General features: G+C 53.0%; 1 protein-coding gene across 1 annotated transcript in view; it reads right to left on the reverse strand.

Annotated features, from left to right (window-relative positions):
• Nucleotides 1–10616, reverse strand: part of FOXN1 (forkhead box N1) — a 30846-nt gene extending 20230 nt beyond the window's left edge. Inside the window, exon 1 of the mRNA XM_011997519.1 lies at nt 10403–10616. The gene's annotated coding sequence lies outside the window, so the exon portion shown is untranslated. The remainder of the gene's footprint in view (nt 1–10402) is intronic.
• Nucleotides 10617–18124: the final 7508 nt, after the last annotated feature.

Here is an 18124-nt window from a genome sequence, read left to right on the forward strand (position 1 = left end):
GTGTACCCTGTGGAAGTGTGTACCCTGTGGAGGTGTGTATCCTGTGGAAGTGTGTATCCTGTGGAGATGTGTACTCTGTGGAAGTGTACCCTGTGGAGGTGTGTACCCTGTGGAGGTGTGTACCCTGTGGAAGTGTGTACCCTGTGGAGGTGTGTATCCTGTGGAAGTGTGTATCCTGTGGAGATGTGTACTCTGTGGAGGTGTGTACCCTATGGAGGTATGGATCCTGTGGAAGTGTATATACCCTGTGGAGGTGTGTACCCTGTGGAAGTGTGTACCCTGTGGAGGTGTGTATCCTGTGGAAGTGTGTATCCTGTGGAGATGTGTACTCTGTGGAGGTGTGTACCCTATGGAGGTATGGATCCTGTGGAAGTGTATATCCTGTGGAGATGTGTACCCTGTGGAGGTGTGTATCCTGCGGAGGTATGGATCCTGTGGAGGTATGTACCTTGTGGGAGTGTGTACCCTGTGGAGGTGTGGATCCTGTGGAGGTGTGCTCTGTGGAGGCGTGTATCCTGTGGAGGTGTGTACCCTGTGGAGGTGTATACTCTGTGGAGGTGTGTACCCTGTGGAGGTATGGAACCTGTGGAGGTGTGTATCCTGTGGAGGTATGGATCCTGTGGAGGTGTGTACCTTGTAGGAGTGTGTACCCTGTGGAGGTGTGTACTCTGTGGAGGTATGTATCCTGTGGAGGTATGGATCCTATGGACGTGTGTACCTTGTGGGAGTGTGTACCCTGTGGAGGTGTGTACCCTGTGGAGATATGGATCCTGTAGAAGTGTGTATCCTTTGGAGGTGTGTACCCTGTGGAGGTGTGGATCCTGTGGAGGTGTGTACCCTGTGGAAGTATAGATCCCGTGGAGGTGTGTACCCCTGTGGAAATGTGTATACTTGTGGAGGGGTGTATATCTGTTGAGGAGGATATAACCATGGAAATGTGTACCCTGTGAAGGTATGACCACTGTAGAGATATGTTCACCTGTGGAAGTGTGTACCGTGTGGAGGTGTGTACACATGTGAAGATATGTATATCTGTGGAGGTGTATACACCTGGGAAGGGGTGTTCACCTGTGGAGGTATGTACCCTATGGAGGTGCACACACTGTGGAGGGGCGTACACCTGTGGAAGTGTGTATACTTGTGGAGGGGTGTGTGCCTGTTGAGGAGTGTACACCTGTGGAGGTATAGTCACCAGTGGAAGTGTATAGCCTGTGGAGGTGTGTACACCTGTGGAAGTGTATACTTGTGGAGAGGTGTATACTTGTGGAGCGGTGTATACCTGTTGAGGAGTGTACACCTGTGAAGATGTGTAGCCTGTGGAGGTGTGAACCCTGTGGAGGTATGTTCACCTGTGGAAGTGTGTACCCTGTAGAAGTGTGTACTGCATGGAGGGGTGTACCTCTGTGAAGGGGTGTACACTTGTGGAAGTATGTTCACCTGTGGAAGGGTGTTCCCTGTGGAAGTGTGTTCACCTGTGGAGGTATGCTCACCTGTGGAAGTGGAAGTGTGTACACTTTTGGAAATGTGCACACCTGTGGAGGGGTGTACCCTGTGGATATGTGTACACCTATGGAGAGGTGTACTCTCTGGAGGTGTGTACCCTGTGGAATTATGTGCTCTGTACTCTGTGGAGGTGTGTACCTCATAGAGGTGTGTACCCTGTGGAGATATGTACCCTGTAAAGGTGTATCTGGCCCTCAGAGCTGTCAGCTGGGACCTCACCCCTCTTCTGCCTTTATGTGGGGCCCCCTTGAGGACATCCTCAAGGAGATCAGGAAGAGCTGGCTGAGTTTTTATACTCCAGGAGGGAGGAGCTGTATTATCATCCCATTTTATAGATGAGGAAACTGAGACTCAGAGAGGTTAACCTGACTTGCCCAAGTTCATTCAGCTAGTAAATTATGCACCCCAGGATTCCGACCTAGGCTTCAAAGCCAGCATGCTGAACCATTACCAAGGCCCCACCTTGGAAACGCCTCAGCCTCCCTGCTCATGCCTGAAAGGTGGGTAGGGGCGACATTGGAGGTTTCCTTGGGAGGGTCTGTCCCTGCCTCCCCTGTGGGCAGCTGAATCACAGGGACAGGTAGGCCTGGGGCACCAAGGGTCCTCCCCAGGCTCTCTTCACGCTCCCTGCTCCCTCCCATCTGGCTGCCTCCTACCCACTCTTTATGAGAGAGGTGGAGACAGCTCGGTTCCACCTTAATGGTTTCTGTTACTGGCTGCGGCAGCATGCTTTACGAGGGGTGGGGCCCGGCCGGGTGCTGGCCTGTAGCCCCACCCGGGGCTCCACCCGACAGGCTGCTGGGAGGGGTCCCCTGGAGCAGCTCAGCAATTACGGGGGTGGCAGGGAAGGGCCTGAGGGCTGTGCCTGAGGCTTGGGCACCCCAGGAAACTCGGGGTCTGGGAATGCCAAGAAAGAGGGGGTTTCTAACTCCTTTCTACCCATCAATGTTGGAAGTTCTGAGGGCAAAATTCTGGCCTCTCTGGCTCTTAACCCAGCATCAGTTTCGGAAAATGGGTTGCGTGCCCCTGCCTTGAGATCTGACTCAAGTGCAGAGCAGGTAGGGACAGAATGGGTAGGGAGGGGAGTGGGGAGAACAAAGGATGAAAAGCTACCATGTCCCCCAGGTGACGCTTTCCTCCATGTGAGCCACTGACACCTGCAGCTGAGTCATTCCAGTCCCCAAATCAGGCCTCTCCTAAAGCCCCTTCAGCATTCCCGTGTGCCTCTGGAAGCAGGCTGGTCCCAGAGCATTGCCTAGTACGCCCATCCTGGAAAAGCACTTGAGCCCCGGACCGATCTCTAACCCTTACTTATTGTAATCTTAGTCCTCTTGTCCTGTCCTTCCTGCCATTCACCAAGCCACACACCAGAGCCTGTTTAAGGGCAATAGACTCATCCCTTCTCCAGGGAGGGTCCCAGCTTTGCTTCAGATGCCTGACTCCAACAGCGTCCGGTCTCCCACTCTCCTTTGCCCAGCACCCCTTCCTTTTCGCCATCCCTGGCTGCCTCTGGGGGCAGCTTCCTGTCTCTCCAGCCCCTCTCTAGCCTCTGCCACCCAGCCGTGGCCCCAAAGAAGCCAAATCCAAGGACTCACAGTGGGCTCTGGGTCATGGCCACCATCACCGCTTCGGGGAGTCATCCAGCCTGCAGCTCCCCAGGAGCCTCCATCGAGGTATAAATACTCCCACATTCCTGGACCGGCCCCCTGCCTGAGGGCTGAGGCGGGGCTGTCTCCCCAGGCCAGGCAGGCAGGTCACATGCCCCATAAATGCCACAGGACCACAGGCCCTTCCTAGCAGCCCTGGGGAGGCCAACAGGAGCCTGACCTCTCTGGATGGATGGGTGGATGGATAGATGTATTTATGTATGTACAGATGAACAGTTGGATGAATGGACAGATCATCGGATGGAAAGATTGATGGATGGACAATGATGGATGGAAAGCTAGACAGATGGACAAATCAACAGACAGATGGATGAATGCTTTATTTTTTATTTTAAGTATTTTTATTTCTGTGAGTATCTGTCGTGTAAAGGATGAATATTTAGAGGGATAGATGGATGGAGGTCCTTGACCTACCTGTGAACGTTTATTCTGTTTTTTTTTTTTTTTTTTTTTTAGACGAAGTCTCGCTCTGTTACCCAGGCTGGAGTGCAGTGGCGCGATCTTGGCTCACTGCAACCTCCACCTCCTGGGTTCAAGCGATTCTCCTGCCTCAGCCTCCCAAGTAGCTGGGATTACAGATGGGCACCACCAAGCCTGGTTAACTTTTGTATTTTTAGAAGAGACTAAAAATGGGATTTTGCCGTGTTGGCCAAGCTGGGGATGCTTATTTTGTAGATGGAAAGAAAGGAATGTTTGGTTTCAAGGAAACAAGAAATGCTACCTCCCAAAGCTCCCATTCATTCCTTTCTGAGACATACCTACTAGGACCGCTTCTCTCCTCTGCTAGTCTGAGAGATCAGCCCTATTGGGTTCTTCCTACTCCTTAGATGCTCCTTGCCAGAGACCTCCCACCTAAGCATCCTCAGCCCCCAGGGATCTTTTGCTCTTACTCTTGGGTGTCATTTACGGTCTGCCTCTTCCACCCTCTTGCCTCCCTGCCTACTCTGGAGTCCAGGCTCTGAGGCTGTAAGCCTACCCCAACATCTTGCTCCCAGAAGCAAGGTCAGCAAGCTTGCCCTGCCAAGGTTAGTGGGGGAGGGCAATTCCCAGTTCCGAGTACATAAAACCCTTAGACAGGCAGTTTAAGGAGAAGGTTCTCCCACCTCCACCTTCCCCAGGTTCTAGAGATGCCCAGGCTGGTCTCAAACTCCTGGGGTCTCGCCTCAGCCTCTGGAGTATATGAGACCAAAAGTGCATGCCATGGTGCTCACCTATTCCCAGGGATTTTTGAAGCCATGGCTGAGTCTGATGGTGAGAACTGGCCTGACCTGTGACTTGGAGATGGACAGGGTGACCTAGAACCACTGAGGGCTTGACTGGAAAGCTGGGCTTTTGAGAAGGAGGAACTTGCTGCCTGCTTGATCCTTCCGGGGGCAGTGTGCAGAAAGAAGTGATCTGAGGCCTTAGACATTGGTTTCTAGAGAAGAAGTTTCCCTGAAATCCTCAGTCTGCCCAGCTGTGATAGGGGCCAAAGAATGGCTGATGAGGTGGGGCATGAGTAAAGGACCAGGAGGCTTTTGCACAGATTATGAAGCCTGGCCTTCATCCCTCCTACAACAAGCTTCCTCCAGCTACACTGGCTGAAGGGGATGGAGAAATGGGCTGAGGGATGGGATGAAGTCGTTGATCTCTAAGCACTCATTAGCTCTGGGTCTTTGTGGCCCGGAAGTTCCACCTCTGTAATGAAGTCACCCAGGACTGAGCCTGATGGTCCCACCCCCAGCCTCCTGTGGGCTACATACGTAATTGGCTTTGGAGTTGATGGGCTGTGGCAGTGATTGGCAGCAAAGGATTTGATCTCTGAGACCAACAGACATGTTGGAGCTTGGTCTCACCTCCCCCGTAACCTGGCGTTATCATCTCTGGAAACCTTCACTGAGCCCAGATCCCGGCTTCCCTGCAGAATCCCCCTTTTCCCTCACAGTGAGGCCTCCTGACCAAGAACTGCAGAAGGGTCCTCTCCCAGCTCTGCTCTCAGTGTGGGCTAGTCATGGGAATAAACTTCGTTCCCTCTTTTATAAAACGGGGTCCTCATCTTTGCCTTACATACTTCACCTGGCTGTCCTGGGGACTGAGTGAGAACCAGAATGTCAAAATCCTCAGAAGTTAAACCAGCACCAGCTTGTCTGGTGCCCCTGCCTCCTCCCCTGGGGTCCTAGGCCCGTACGATTTCAGGAGTGGGATGGGGCTGAGTGAGATCTTTTTACCTTTAACCATCCGCCCTTCCTAGGGGTGTGCCCCAGGGGGATGGTCAAGAGGGCCCTTGTCTTGCTGGTGCGCTCCCTCTTTGCCTGTCCACCTGAGTAGGGGCAAAGAAATGGCCCAGGATCCCACTGTCTGTTGGGCCAGGGGCCTCTCACACTCTGTACATATCATTATCAGAACTGCTCATTAATACCAATCTATTATTAGGGATATTAATTCTGCCACCACTACTAATAATACAGATTTAGTACAAGACAAATACAAACTGGTGCACCTCCTCCCTCAACGTCATCTGGCACAGGGGACAGGCAGGTGGTTATCTCCTTGAATTTAATAAGCCTCGGAGTGAGAAGTGCACTGGGAGGCCCTCCCACCCAAGCCCCTCTTTATTTGACATATGGGAAAACTGAGGTCCCACCAGTGGGAGAGATTGCTCCCTGCTATGCAAGCGTCTGTGCACTGCTCCTTCCTCCAGGCTCCGGGGCTATGGGAAACAGCTCTGAGCACCTAATCATGTCCCTGAAGAAGGGGCAGGCTCTGGGGGTGTTTTCCTGAGCCCATCCAGCTCCTTGGCTACAGCTGCCATCTTTCTTCCTTGACCATCCTCAGAGCATCCTGGGTTTGGCATTGCCACCCCAAATAATTTTTTCTCCAAAACCCTTCCCACTTCAGGCAGATTGGACATGCTCATGGGAAGGCACAGAGAAGCAGAACCACCTCTATAAAGCTACATGGTCTTGGTGCCCAGTGTAGGCTCCAGGAACCCTCTCCAGAGGAAGCCGGGGACACTGCCCCCACTGACAGTGAGGACTGCCGTGGTCGCTCTGGGCCTGCGTGGAGGAGGGGTGCTAAGTGCAGAGTCTGATAATTGGGTTTTCTGATCACAGCGGTGTATGTGTGTGTATGTGTGTGTGTGTGTGTGTCCTTCCTCATGTACATCCTATGCCTTCCGAGACTGATGGGCTGGTGCAGTCTGGGACATGGCTGTGGAATTTACAAGTGTAGGTGGGGCCTCCAACTGTCTCCAGGCAATCTGGTTCCAGGGATGCACCCCATTCTCATTCTCTCTGCGTGTGTGCGTGCTTGTGTGTCTGTGTGTGTGTGTCTCTGTGTGTGTCTCTCTGTATGTATATATGTATGTGTGTGTGCATGTGTGTATCTCTGTGTGTGTGTCTGGGTGTGTCTCTGTGTGTGTGTGTCTCTGTGTCTGTGTGTGTGTCTGTGTGTGTGTGTGTCTGTGCTGTAGTTTGTCAGAGGCAGTGGGGGGAGCCCTGAGGGCCCCAGAGAGTGTATGAGGGCAGGATTTGGAACTGACTGACCATGCATCCTCCTGTGAGCATGGGGTGGAGGGCGAGGCTCAGACCCTGTAGTGGGCTCTCTGTTGCATCCTGGAAGGGGATGGGAGGGTCTTGAGGGGTGCCTTCCCCTGGAAGCTTCTAGAGTAGCTTTGAGAGCACAGGTTCCCTTTTCCCCATGACTCACAGGCTGGCTCTTCAGTCAAGTTCCTCAAGAGATCACGATTCAGCGAATTCTCTCCCTGGCCCCATTAATCTGAGCTGACTAAGCAAGGGCCACGGGTAGGGTAGAGACCCGGGGATGCGCACTACTAATCAACCCTAAAAATCCCTGCTCCTGCTTCCATGCCCCACCTTCCTTGGCCCTCCATGCCTAATAGGATCAGTTACACTCCCGGCCCCCTGAGAAAGGTTGCCCTGGCCCCATTTCGGGGCTCTCTGATAGTGTCTGTCCATCCTCCCTTCACTGCCACATGCCCGCAGTGTGGAGGTCTGTCTGGACACTAGATCTCCACTTGTCTTGTTGCATCTGAACTCATTTTTACTGTTTGGCGAGCATCCAGCCTTTACGGCCCAGATAGGATGAGGGAGCTAAGGGTTGCTCCAGGGATGATCTCATCCTGCCCGTTTTGTCCATTGGCATGGCTCTGGGCTTTTCCTCAACATTCAGAGAACCTGGAGGACACCCCAGAACCTGGCGGGGATGCTGGTGAGAGGTGTTGGACTCCAAGGGAACCTGTGACATAGGGGGAGATACATCTTGAGGAATGGAGTAGGAGGGGGAGATGGGGATAGGAGTGTGGTTGGAGGTGGGAGTGACGAGGTGAGGTAAGGAGGAAGGAGCAGGATGGGCTGGTGGTGATGGAGGCAAGTTTGGGGATGAGGATGAGTAGGAAGGGGACTAGGCTGGGATTGAAGATGGGAATGGAGGTAGGTTGTGATGGGGAAAGAGACAGAGACAGGTGGAAAGGTCAGGGCTGAGGTTGGAGTTGGGCACAGAGAGGCAGGGAGGGCAGGGGATGGAGATGAATAAGTTGGAAAGACCCAATGTATTCTAGAACCATGCAGTTGGTGCTTTTGGGAGGCCCTCTCCCAGAGGTCATCTTGTCTTTCCCCAGCTCCTGGAGGCCATCTCATCCTTCCCCAGCTCCTGGGCATGTTGCCAGCCCAACCCCACCCATCCCAGATCAATGGTTCCCTCTCCACTCAGGAAACCACCTTCTGTGGTCACACAGTCCAGTCAAACTCAACCTAAAATGCTGAGAACTTTCTCTGAAGTCTATCAGTCCTGGCTTCCTGAGCTCCCCTCTTCCAGCCACAGCGGGGATGGCAGGCTGTGATTTGGAAGGACAGAGGGGAGGGCATACCTGCAGGACCTCAGTCCCCTCCTTCCTTCTGTTATGGGCGGATGGGGAGGCAGGCAGAAGTGGACCGCAACTTCATTAGAATGTGGAGTCGGAGAGAATAAGAGGGGCAGCGAGAGTGGGGCCTTTCTCTCCCTGCCAGTGCCCAAGCAAGCAGGGCATTTCAATGTGACTTAGAACAGTCTCTGCCTATGTGCCTGGGCCCTGTGCAGGCAATGGGAGTTCTGCTGGTCCATGAAACCCAGGTGTCAACTCAAGCCTGAAAGGGGGAGGTTAGACGTCAGGAAGGACTTCCTGGCTAGAGAAGATGAAGAGTCCAAGGAAAGAGGTGATATGTTGCTTTCTTAGAGGCCAGAGGGGACTCTCCGGGGGATGGGGGAAAGGAAGGCTTTCCCTGAGGCAGCGGAGGGCACATGACAGAACGCTCGTGTCACCAGTGGGCTTTCCCCGTTGTCTTTAACTTTCCTAAGGCTTCTAGTGATGAAGCCTTTTCACGATGAAGACGGCTGTTGGTTGGAGGCAATGTGGTGTCAGTGCGTGGATGAGACAAAGCTGGGGAGCAGGGAAGGGTCCTAAGCCCCCTAATTTTTCTCTAGCTTCCCAGGACCCACTGGTCCAGAGGATTCTGGGGCTCCCTGAGCCCCTGGGAAATAAAGTCCTCTGAGAACTCCCTGGCATTCCCGGGAGAACAGGTTCCTGGCTCTGGGAGGGAGTGAGGCGCCGGGCCTGGGGGGGCAGCGTGCCTCGGCAGGCCCTGGAGCCGGGAGCTGAGCTCGCAGAGGCAGCGCGGGCGGGGCTGGGCGGGGAGCCGGGAAGACATGTGCCTCTCCCTGTAGCTCTTTTGCCTCTGAGGATCCCCAACCTGGGGCAGCCCTCACCCCCTCTGCCCCTCTTCAGGACTCAGCCTGGCTCTGTCCCTGCCTGGCTAACCCTGGACCCCTCACAGAGCCACAAGAGAAAGGGACCAGGATAGGAGGTGCTGCCCCTTCCCCCATCCACCGGGGGTGCCCTTCTACTGCCTGTGTCTTGTGGTCAGGGAATGAGCAAGATGGTAAAAAGGTCTGAGCCAAGCCCGATGGGGACAGGACTGCAGTGCGATGCTGCCCTGGGATCCGAGGAACTGGGGTCCCTGGTGCGGGAGGAAGAAGGTTACGGGGCAAGCAGAGCTGGACCCTGCAGCGGTAAAGATTTCAGAGAGGCTCCAGGAGGGACTTCATGGCTGTGAGGAAACTGGCCAGATTTTCTCCTTCAGGGATTAGGAAAACTAGGAGGGGCAGCCCTGCCCGAGGTGGGCAATGAGTGGCATAGGGGCAGGGGATGGATAGGGTGACTTCCCAAGAGGAGCCCCTCCACCCGGGTCCCTTCCCGCCGACCAGTTGTGCATTGCCACAAAGCACATCTAAACATATCCCCCATGCCTGTAGGTGCCAAGAGAAGAGGCAAACACACCCACTTGTTAGAGTCTACTCTTCATCCAACAGGCTTCTTTGGATATTTAGGGAGGGCCTGGGGGACTCCACGGGGAATGCCAGAACCTTATCTGAGCAGGTAGTGGGTGGGGAGGAGTCGGGGGAGCTGGCAGGCGCTTCCTGCTGCTTCGGCCATTTCCCTAAGGGCCTTCACTCTTCACACCCCCAACTCTGGTCCCCAAAGGCCTAAGGGCTCCCTGCCTGGCCCAGTTCTGCTCACCAGGACTCTGCCTTAGGGGTCTTGCGGGAGAGAAATGGAGTTGGGGATAGAAGGCGACCAGCATCAACTCCTAGCCACAACACCTGTTTGCCACCTGTCTGCTTCGCCACAAGGTGCACCATCTCCTTCCTTTCTGCAACCCAGGTCTCTGCATGGGCCCAGGCATCTAGACCCCAGCCCAGGCTGCGTGGAGATGTTGAGCAATTCTTTGATCTGCACAAACCTTGGTGCTCCCAGCTCCCAGAGCTGGGCTCTCCCTTCTTCACTTGGAAAACCACTAGACGGAGAACATGGCCCCTGCCTTTCAGCTCTAGTTTTCCAGAACTAGCACTTCTGAATCCTTATTACCCCCCAGCACAGGGTGAGTGAGCACCTCTCCAACACACAGAGACACACACAAAATCCAGCACACACCAGAATGAGACCTACACCACAGCAAGAGGGGTTAAAGTTGGACAACCTAGAAAAGGAACTGGAGGGGGGCGTCGGGAAGGGGTGCCCCTTGGCCTCCAGGCACTCACCCGAATTCTGAGACTCCCTTGAGCTGCAGTGAGAATGTGGGGAACACCCAGGTGCTCCCAGTCACTCCTGAGCCCCGTTAAAAAGGCAAACCCCCTCCCCATGCCCCAGCCCGGCCCTGCTGGCCTCCACGGCTGACTTGGGCCGGGGCTCCTCTTACCTGCTCAGTGAAGCAGGTCGGCGTGGGGGCCCAGGTCTGGGGGGCCAGGAGCTCTGTCCGTCTGTCAGTCCGTCAGCTCGGCCGTCCTGGGTCTGTGCTGACATCAGGTGAGGGGAGGCAGCTGCCAGGTGAGCCAATAATTATGATATCAGCTTCCCCTTGCCCGGAGGGGCTGCTGCCAAAACGGGGAGAAGAGAAAGGTGACTAAGAAGCTAGTTTGCTCCTTGGCTCTTGTTTGACAGGTACCGGCTCCCGTGCCCGCCCCAGCCGCGCCCCGGTCCCCCCAACCCCTCCCTCCTCCTGAGCTGGCCCGGGCCCCCTCCCCTGTCCCTGCCAGCAGGCACAGCCTGTGGCTTGTGGAGGTGGGGGTTGTCCCGTGGCCCCCGCCTGCACTCCAGAAGGGGGATGTTGCCCCCCCCCAACAGGTGGGGCACAGGCCTGTCGGAGCATGCACGTGTGTCAGGAGAGCCTGGTCGCCACATGTATGCTCATGGAGCCCACTCATGAGGTTTTGGGGAACAGCGCTGGGTGGCCCTCAGGGTTCTCTGAGGCACAGCATGGACAGGTTGGGTCCTTCAAGGGCCAAGCATTAGCACAGATTTGCTGGGAACTGCCAGCCATCTGTCTGTCTCCCCACAGCTCCTGCAGCACCTCGAGGGTGTCTCCTTGTGGGTGGGGGCGTGTGCACCCATTTGAGCATGTGCCGGTGACTCCCATCTCCCTCTTCTTCAGGGGGAGATACATGCAAGTCTGTCTGCATCTCCTCCTGGGTCTGTACATCTGTCTCCTGGGTGGGCGTGTGTCTGCATGTCTTCCCCTGTGTCTCTGTCTCTGTGTCCCTGGACCCAGGCCTGCGTGTCGTCCGTGTGTTGACACGCTTATGTCTGTGCACACGTCTCTGCTGTGGGTCAGCAGTCTAGCCCTGTGTGAGCATGTGGGTGTCTGTGGGGGTGGAGATGGGGACTCCCTGGTTCTGTGTCTTCATCCCATGGCCACTCTTCACGGTTTGGAGGATAGAAACAGAAACCTGAGTGGCTGTTGCCCTGCTCTCTGGCCCCTTAGAGTCCATGTTGAGGGTGAAGCCTCCCTGGTCCCAGCTGGACTCAGTCCTGGAGCCTGTCCCTGCTCCCTGACAGCTCTCTCTGCTGCTCCCCCAGACCCTGTCCTCACCTCCTTCTCTCTGCTTCCTTTCCATCTTCTTTGCCCTCCACCCCCTTGTCTCTTGTCCTTGGTCATTCTTTCCTTCCTCCATCTCCCTGACCCTTGCACTGGCCTCTAAGCCCACTTGTGTCTCTTTCTGGAGCTAAAGGCTCTAGGGACCTTGTACCAGCACTGCTGCCCAGCAAAGTCTGGGATGTGGCTTCTGGCCTGAGGGTATGGACAAGTCAGCTCTTCCCCAGTGACTATCTCATTCCAAGGAGAGAGGTAACATCAACCCTGACCGGGGGAGAGTGGTGGTCATCTGGTACAAGTGTGGAGCATACTAAAACATTTAGAGACTTCTTAGTCGAGGCAGAAAATGTCCCATACTAAATATCCATTTCAGAAAAGAGGGTGCAGAGGCAGACAGCAAGGAACCCATTTGTAAGTGATGGTTAGCTGTGTGATCTTCCATACTCCCCACTCTGAGCCTCAGTTTCCTCATTTGTTAACAAGGGAGTGATACTCACCCACAGGGTGGTTGTGAGGATTTAATAAGTTTGTATGTCTAAAGTTCTCAGCATAACCCCAAGTGGCCCCTTTCTCTTCACCAAGGCCAGTGGTGCTGGGAAAGAAATGAGGACGTGCTGGCATGCCCACTTGGGTATAAGAATTGTGTTCTGGGGTTAGGACAGGCACCCTGACTCAATCCACCTTTCTCTGGGACTCACAGTAGCATTCAAAGCTCTGCTCCCTTAACCCTAATAGTCAATGGAGTTTCACAGTGAAAGGGCAGCTATCAAGACCTGGGTGTTTGCTAATTGCTTCTATCTGATATACACAGAGCTAATTGTTATTTCTAGACTCACAGGTATTTCTGTATGGATACTCTGGGCACAGAAAACCACAAAAGTTGTAAGTTGAAGGCTGCCATGGTTGCTATCAATGAACATTATTCCGAAAGCCCCAACCAGTACAATAAGAAAAAGAAATAAGGCATTAATATAAGGAGGAAGGATGCAAAACCTTCAAGAATTACAAATGTTATGTTTATTTAGGAAATCGAAGAGAATCAATTAAAAGACTATTACAACAAATGAGAGAATGTAGTAAGATAGCAGAATATACCAGTGTATAAAAATCAAAACCATTTCTATACAACTAAAACAACCAATTAAAATAGGAGATAGCTGGGCGTGGTGGTTCACACCTGTAATCTCAGCACTTTGAGAGGCTGAGGTGGGTGGATCTCTTAAGCTCAGGAGTTCGAGACCAGCCTGGGCGACATAGCAACACCGTCTCTACGAATAATACAGAAATTAACTGGGTGGGGTGGCACGCGACTGTAGTCCCAGCTACTTGGAAGGCTGAGGTGGGAGGATTGTTTGAGTCAGTGATTCAGAGGTTGCAGTGAGCCGAGAGGTTTCAGTGAGCCACTGCATTCTAGCTTGGGGGACAGAGTGAGACCCTGTCTCAAAAAGAAAAAAAAGGAGACAAAAAGATTTAGCTCACAAAAGTAACAATACAAAATATCCAGGAACAAACTTAATAAGAAATACAAGAAATCTACATGAAGAAAACAATAAATTTTTACTGACAAACATAAAATAAGACCTGAATAAATATAAAGGCATATCATGTTCCTGAACTAGAAGGCTAAAAAAAAAAAAAAAAAAAAAAGAAAAACAGAAAGAAAAAAGGCTGGGCATGGTGGCTAATGCCTGTAATCCCAGCACTTCAGGAGGTGGGAGGATCGCCTGATCCCAGGAGTTTTGACACCAGCCTGGGCTACATGCTGAGACCCTGTCTCTAAAACAGCAACAACAAGAAGACTAAATTGTAAGGATGTCAATTCTCCTCTAAAGACAAGCTGAATGCAATTCAAATCAAAAGTCTAAGGGATTTTTTGCCCCCTAAATATGATGAGTTGATTCTGTAGTTTGGGGGAAGGGTAAATCTATGAGAATAGCTTGGAGCTTTTTGAGAAAGAAGACTAACAGGGGTAACTTGCCCTGTCAGTTTTCAAAATGTTCAATAAGGCTTCCACAATTAAAACTGCAACTTTGATACAGAAATAAATAAATTAATGGAAGATAACAGAGTCCAGAATAAACTTGGATATTTGTGAGAAATGGGCATATGATAACAAGGTATTTTAAAATAGGTATATAATAGTAGGGTATTTTACTTTATTTTTCTGAGATAGGATCTGTCTCTGTTGCCCAGGTTGGAGTGTAGTGGCATGATCATAGCTCGCTGCAGCCTCCACGTCCTGGACTCAAGCGATCCTCTCACTTCAGCCTCCCCAGTAGCTGGGACTACAGCTACACCATGCTCAGCTAGTTAAACAAAAAAATTTTTTTTGTAGAGATGGGGTGTTGCTCTGTTGCCCAGGCTGGTCTCAAACTCCCAAAGCACTAGTATTATAGGCTTGAGCCAGGACATCTGGACTGCAAAGTATTTTAAAGTAGCAAGTAAAAAATTTAATAAATGGAGTTTGGACAATGAACTTTCCATTGGAAAGAAATAAAGTTAAATCCTACTTCATACTATACATTTAAAAATCCAGATGCATTAACAATCTAATGTAAAAATGAAAATCATACAAACAAATAGAAAAAATGTAGGAAACATTTTTATGATTATGGAGTAGAAGAAGGCATTTTTAAACATGACATCAAATGCAGAAGCCATAAATGAATATATTGACAGATTTGACTAAATAAAAACTGTAAATTTCTTTAGAGCAAAATATAACGTGAACAAAGTTAAAAGACATAACATAGCCTGGAAGAAAGTGTTGAAACATATGTAACAGATAAAGGGTTAATATTCACAATATATAAGGAGCTCCTCTAAATAAATAATAAGATGATTTCACAGAAAAATCAGCAAATGACACAAGCAATTCACAGGTAAAATATAAATGGCCAAGAAACAAGTGAAAAGATTTTCAACTTCATTAAAAATCAAGAAAATGCAAATTAATTCAGGGGCCAAGGGTCTCAGGGAGGCCCTGATGGGATGCCCAGGAGAGACTGTAGTTGTCGCCTCCCACAGTGAGACTGCTTCTGGCAGATGAGATGAACTTCTTTCTCTTCCAAGTCAGGATCCACCTCTGCCCCAGGAATGGGTGCGGGCTCTGGCTCTGGCTCCCTCTTTCCTTTGGGAAGCATGACTTCCTCATTGCATGCAGTCTGGGAGTTGAAACAGGAACCTTGGGATTGCCACAGACCTTGGACTGAAAGGGGATTTGTGAGGTGTTTCTCCTCTGTCTCTATATAGGACCATCTTGTCCTTCTCTCACCATGCCAGCCCTTCAGAATTCTCTCCTAGGCCCAGAAAGTCTGTCCTGGTGTCTAGCCTCAACTCCAGCTACTGCAGTATTGGGAAAGGACTTCTGTCTAGAGTTTTGGTCCCACACTCCAGCACCCTCATTTCAGGTCTTCAGGTGGAGCTGAGCTGGGCTCTGGCCTGGAGGAGCTGCAGCTAGGTGCTTAGACAGGCTGGGGCCAGAGGAAGCTCTGTCCATCTGATGACTGGAGGTTAGAAGCAGTTCACTGTATGCTGCTGAGCTGTGCCCAAGGCTGGGCTGCTTTGAGCCAGAAAACAGCCCTGGCTAAGGATGGAAATCCCTGGGGCCAATGTTTGCTATGCTTCAGTCTGAGGAAAGACCCTAGGGATGCTAGGAAGAAGGAACAGCATGTGCCCACCCTTGGGAGCCCCAGTATGATGGAGGAGGGGGACCCCTCCCTGAATCCTGCATCTGGATTGGCCATCTTCTGTCCGCTTCTGCTCATGCAGGTTGGACTTGCTTTTCCAAAGTGAGTTCCCAAGATTTGAGCCTGCTGCTTTCCAAGTCTCACTCCACTGGTGTGCAAGACCCTGAAGAACATCCACAGAGGAACAGGGCAAAGCTGCCATGAGGCCCTGAGGCCCAGAGATCCCACGTCAAAGAAGGGGTGGGGAGATCTGGGGTTAATTAGGGTGAGCTTCCTGGGGAACAGCAGGCAGCTCATTGGCTGTGGCTGATGGAGAAGCACCCAGAGCTGTGAAGGGCATGTGGCGGGGCAGCTGGGCTGAGGTCTGAGCCTGTTCTGGTTGGCTGACCCCCTGGGAAATCCAGGGAGTTTCCAATCTGAGAGCTTGCGGGGGGGCCAGGGTGGAGGAACACAGTCCTGCTGGGTGGGGAGGGCCTCTCACCTCTTGTCTTAATCCCTCCTGCTGTGGAGGTGGGAGAAGCAATGCTGGGGTGTGTGTGTTTTCACTGGTGTCAGTGTCTGTGTAAGTAAGTGTGTACCTCTGCATGAGTGTGTACATATTTACGTTTGTGTTCTCACTCTCACGTGTCACCATGGGTGCGCATGAAGTCTGTGGAGCTGTAACGCGCTACTGGGTATGTCCGTACCAGAATCTGTGTCTAAGTGTGGGCATCCTCATGCAGTGAGAACACTCAGGTCTGACGTGGGGTGCAGAGGCATCTGAGCAACTGTGTGTGTACAAGTGGCTGTGGCTGTGGCTGTGTATGTCTGTGTGTCTTTCTGGGAGTGGTCCTGTGTGTCTTTCAGGCTGTGAGAGCCTGTAATGTTGTGCGCATGAGTGTTTGTGTGTGAATGTGTGTAACTGTGTGTACACAGGTATCCATGTCTGTGCATGTGTCTATGGGTTCTGTGGGTACCCAAGGATCTGTGACTCCGTGTACACACATCTGTGGGTCTTTCCACCCTTCAGAGCTCTCTTCTGAGTCTCCGTCACACTCTTTCCAACCAGGCTGCTCTGTTCCCCTCTTCGCCTCCTCCTCTGCACACCCCCTTCCCCTTCCCTTGCCAAACTGGGGTGGAGGCTGTAGGGGCCCGCTCTCTAGGCTGGTACCCCACCAGAACTTCACCCACCCAGTTCTACCCGACCGCTGACCCAGCACTCCCTAGCTTCCTCCACCCTTCCCTCCCTCCTTCAGAAAAAGCAGCCTCCCCTCCAAGCCTGTGAGGAGACAGGAAGTCATGAACTGCGCCCCCAAGGGGCCTAGTCTGGGGCCAAGGACCTTAACCCCTAGAGCTGCACTTTGGCTGGGGCCCCGGTCCAGGCGAACTCAGAGAGTGGTGTGGACAGCCCTGCCCCTGCCTCCACAAGCTCTCTAACAAGCTCCGCCTATCCCTGGGTCCTCTGGTCGCCGTAGAGAGCTGGTGCTGGCTGGCAGGAGGAAGGAGTAGGGAAACAGGGACACTCCCAGGACCTCAGGGGACAGGGATAGGGGAACACTTGGCTCAGAAATCTGGGCCTCTCTGCTGAGCTTAAGGTGACATTGGCCAAGACAGGTCAAGACGTTTCTCAAAGTCACGCAGCACTCCACGTATGGCAATCCAGAAAGAGGCTTGGAGGGGAGCGTGTCCAGCTTCCCTCTGGGAGCAAGAAGCTCCTGTATGCTTCCCAGACATTCCTCCTTAATGCACTGTTCGCTGTGCCAGGCTCTGTGTAGGAACTGGGGACACAGCTCCAAACAGGCAGATTGTCCTCACGTTGCTTCCAGCCTCGTCGATCTTAGCAATGGGACGCTCACTACCGCAGAAGTTGTTGAGTCCCAGTACCACACAAGTCCGGCTGGTAGGAGACACCCAAAGTTCACCGCTAACTTCCTGGAAGCCATCAGTGAAGGGCTGTGGGTGCCTGCGCAGGAAGCTGCAGACCTAGTCCCAGCAGGGCCCATCTACCTGCTGCAGCCTGGAGTGTGTGTGGAGGAGCCGAGCTGCTGGGCTGCCTGTGCAAACCTGACCCAGCTGGCAGGCCCTTCCTTCAAAGACTGGCCCAGGCCATGCCGCTTTATTGCCCAGTTAATGATGGTGATTAGGCCGACAGGTGCCACCTGCTGCCTGTCCACCCTCCTGCCTGCTAAAGAGGGTGTTTTCTGAGCACCTAGGGGAGGCTTGGCCGCAGAGCCCTGCCAGGGCATCCACCACGGCCGAACTCTCGACTCTCAGGCTGGCTGGTGTCCATCTCCTTCCCGGAGAATGCAGGGCCAGCCCGGTGCTCACTTTCTGGGACTGCTGTGTGATCTCAGTCCACACCTGTCCCTCTCTGAGCCGGAGTGAAGGGGAAGTGTGCTGAGAACAGTGGGCAGGGCATGTGCACCCTGAGAAGCACGCTCTCGTTTTCCCCAGCCAGGGTTCAGAAGGAAGTAACTTGCAGATGGAGCTGGGCTGCTCCTTAGGGTGCCACCACATTGTGGGTAGGCCACTGGGGGAGCCCCACCATTCTGGGGCCAACCTGTTTCCAATGCAGGGGACTGTCGCCTGGGGCTTTGGTGGGTGGGAGGGGGTCCTCCTGTGGGTCTGAGTGGGAGCCGTGATTTATGGCTGTGCTTCATGAGTGAGGAATGCCAGCCTGGGGGGCCAGGGTGGGGCTGGAGCCACCCGCCTGACACTCCTGGCTCTCTGGGATGCCTGGCATGTCCTGTCAGGACCCCCTGTCCCCTGGGGACACCTGTGTACTCGCCCGCACAGTGCCCCCTCCTATCTGCACTCCCAACCCCCAGCTCTGGGAGGACCCAGTGAAAGCCTGGCCCAGGGGGATCCAGTATGAAATCCT

Source organism: Mandrillus leucophaeus, unplaced genomic scaffold, assembly GCF_000951045.1.
Source record: "Mandrillus leucophaeus isolate KB7577 unplaced genomic scaffold, Mleu.le_1.0 Scaffold541, whole genome shotgun sequence".
Lineage (NCBI taxonomy): Eukaryota > Metazoa > Chordata > Mammalia > Primates > Cercopithecidae > Mandrillus > Mandrillus leucophaeus.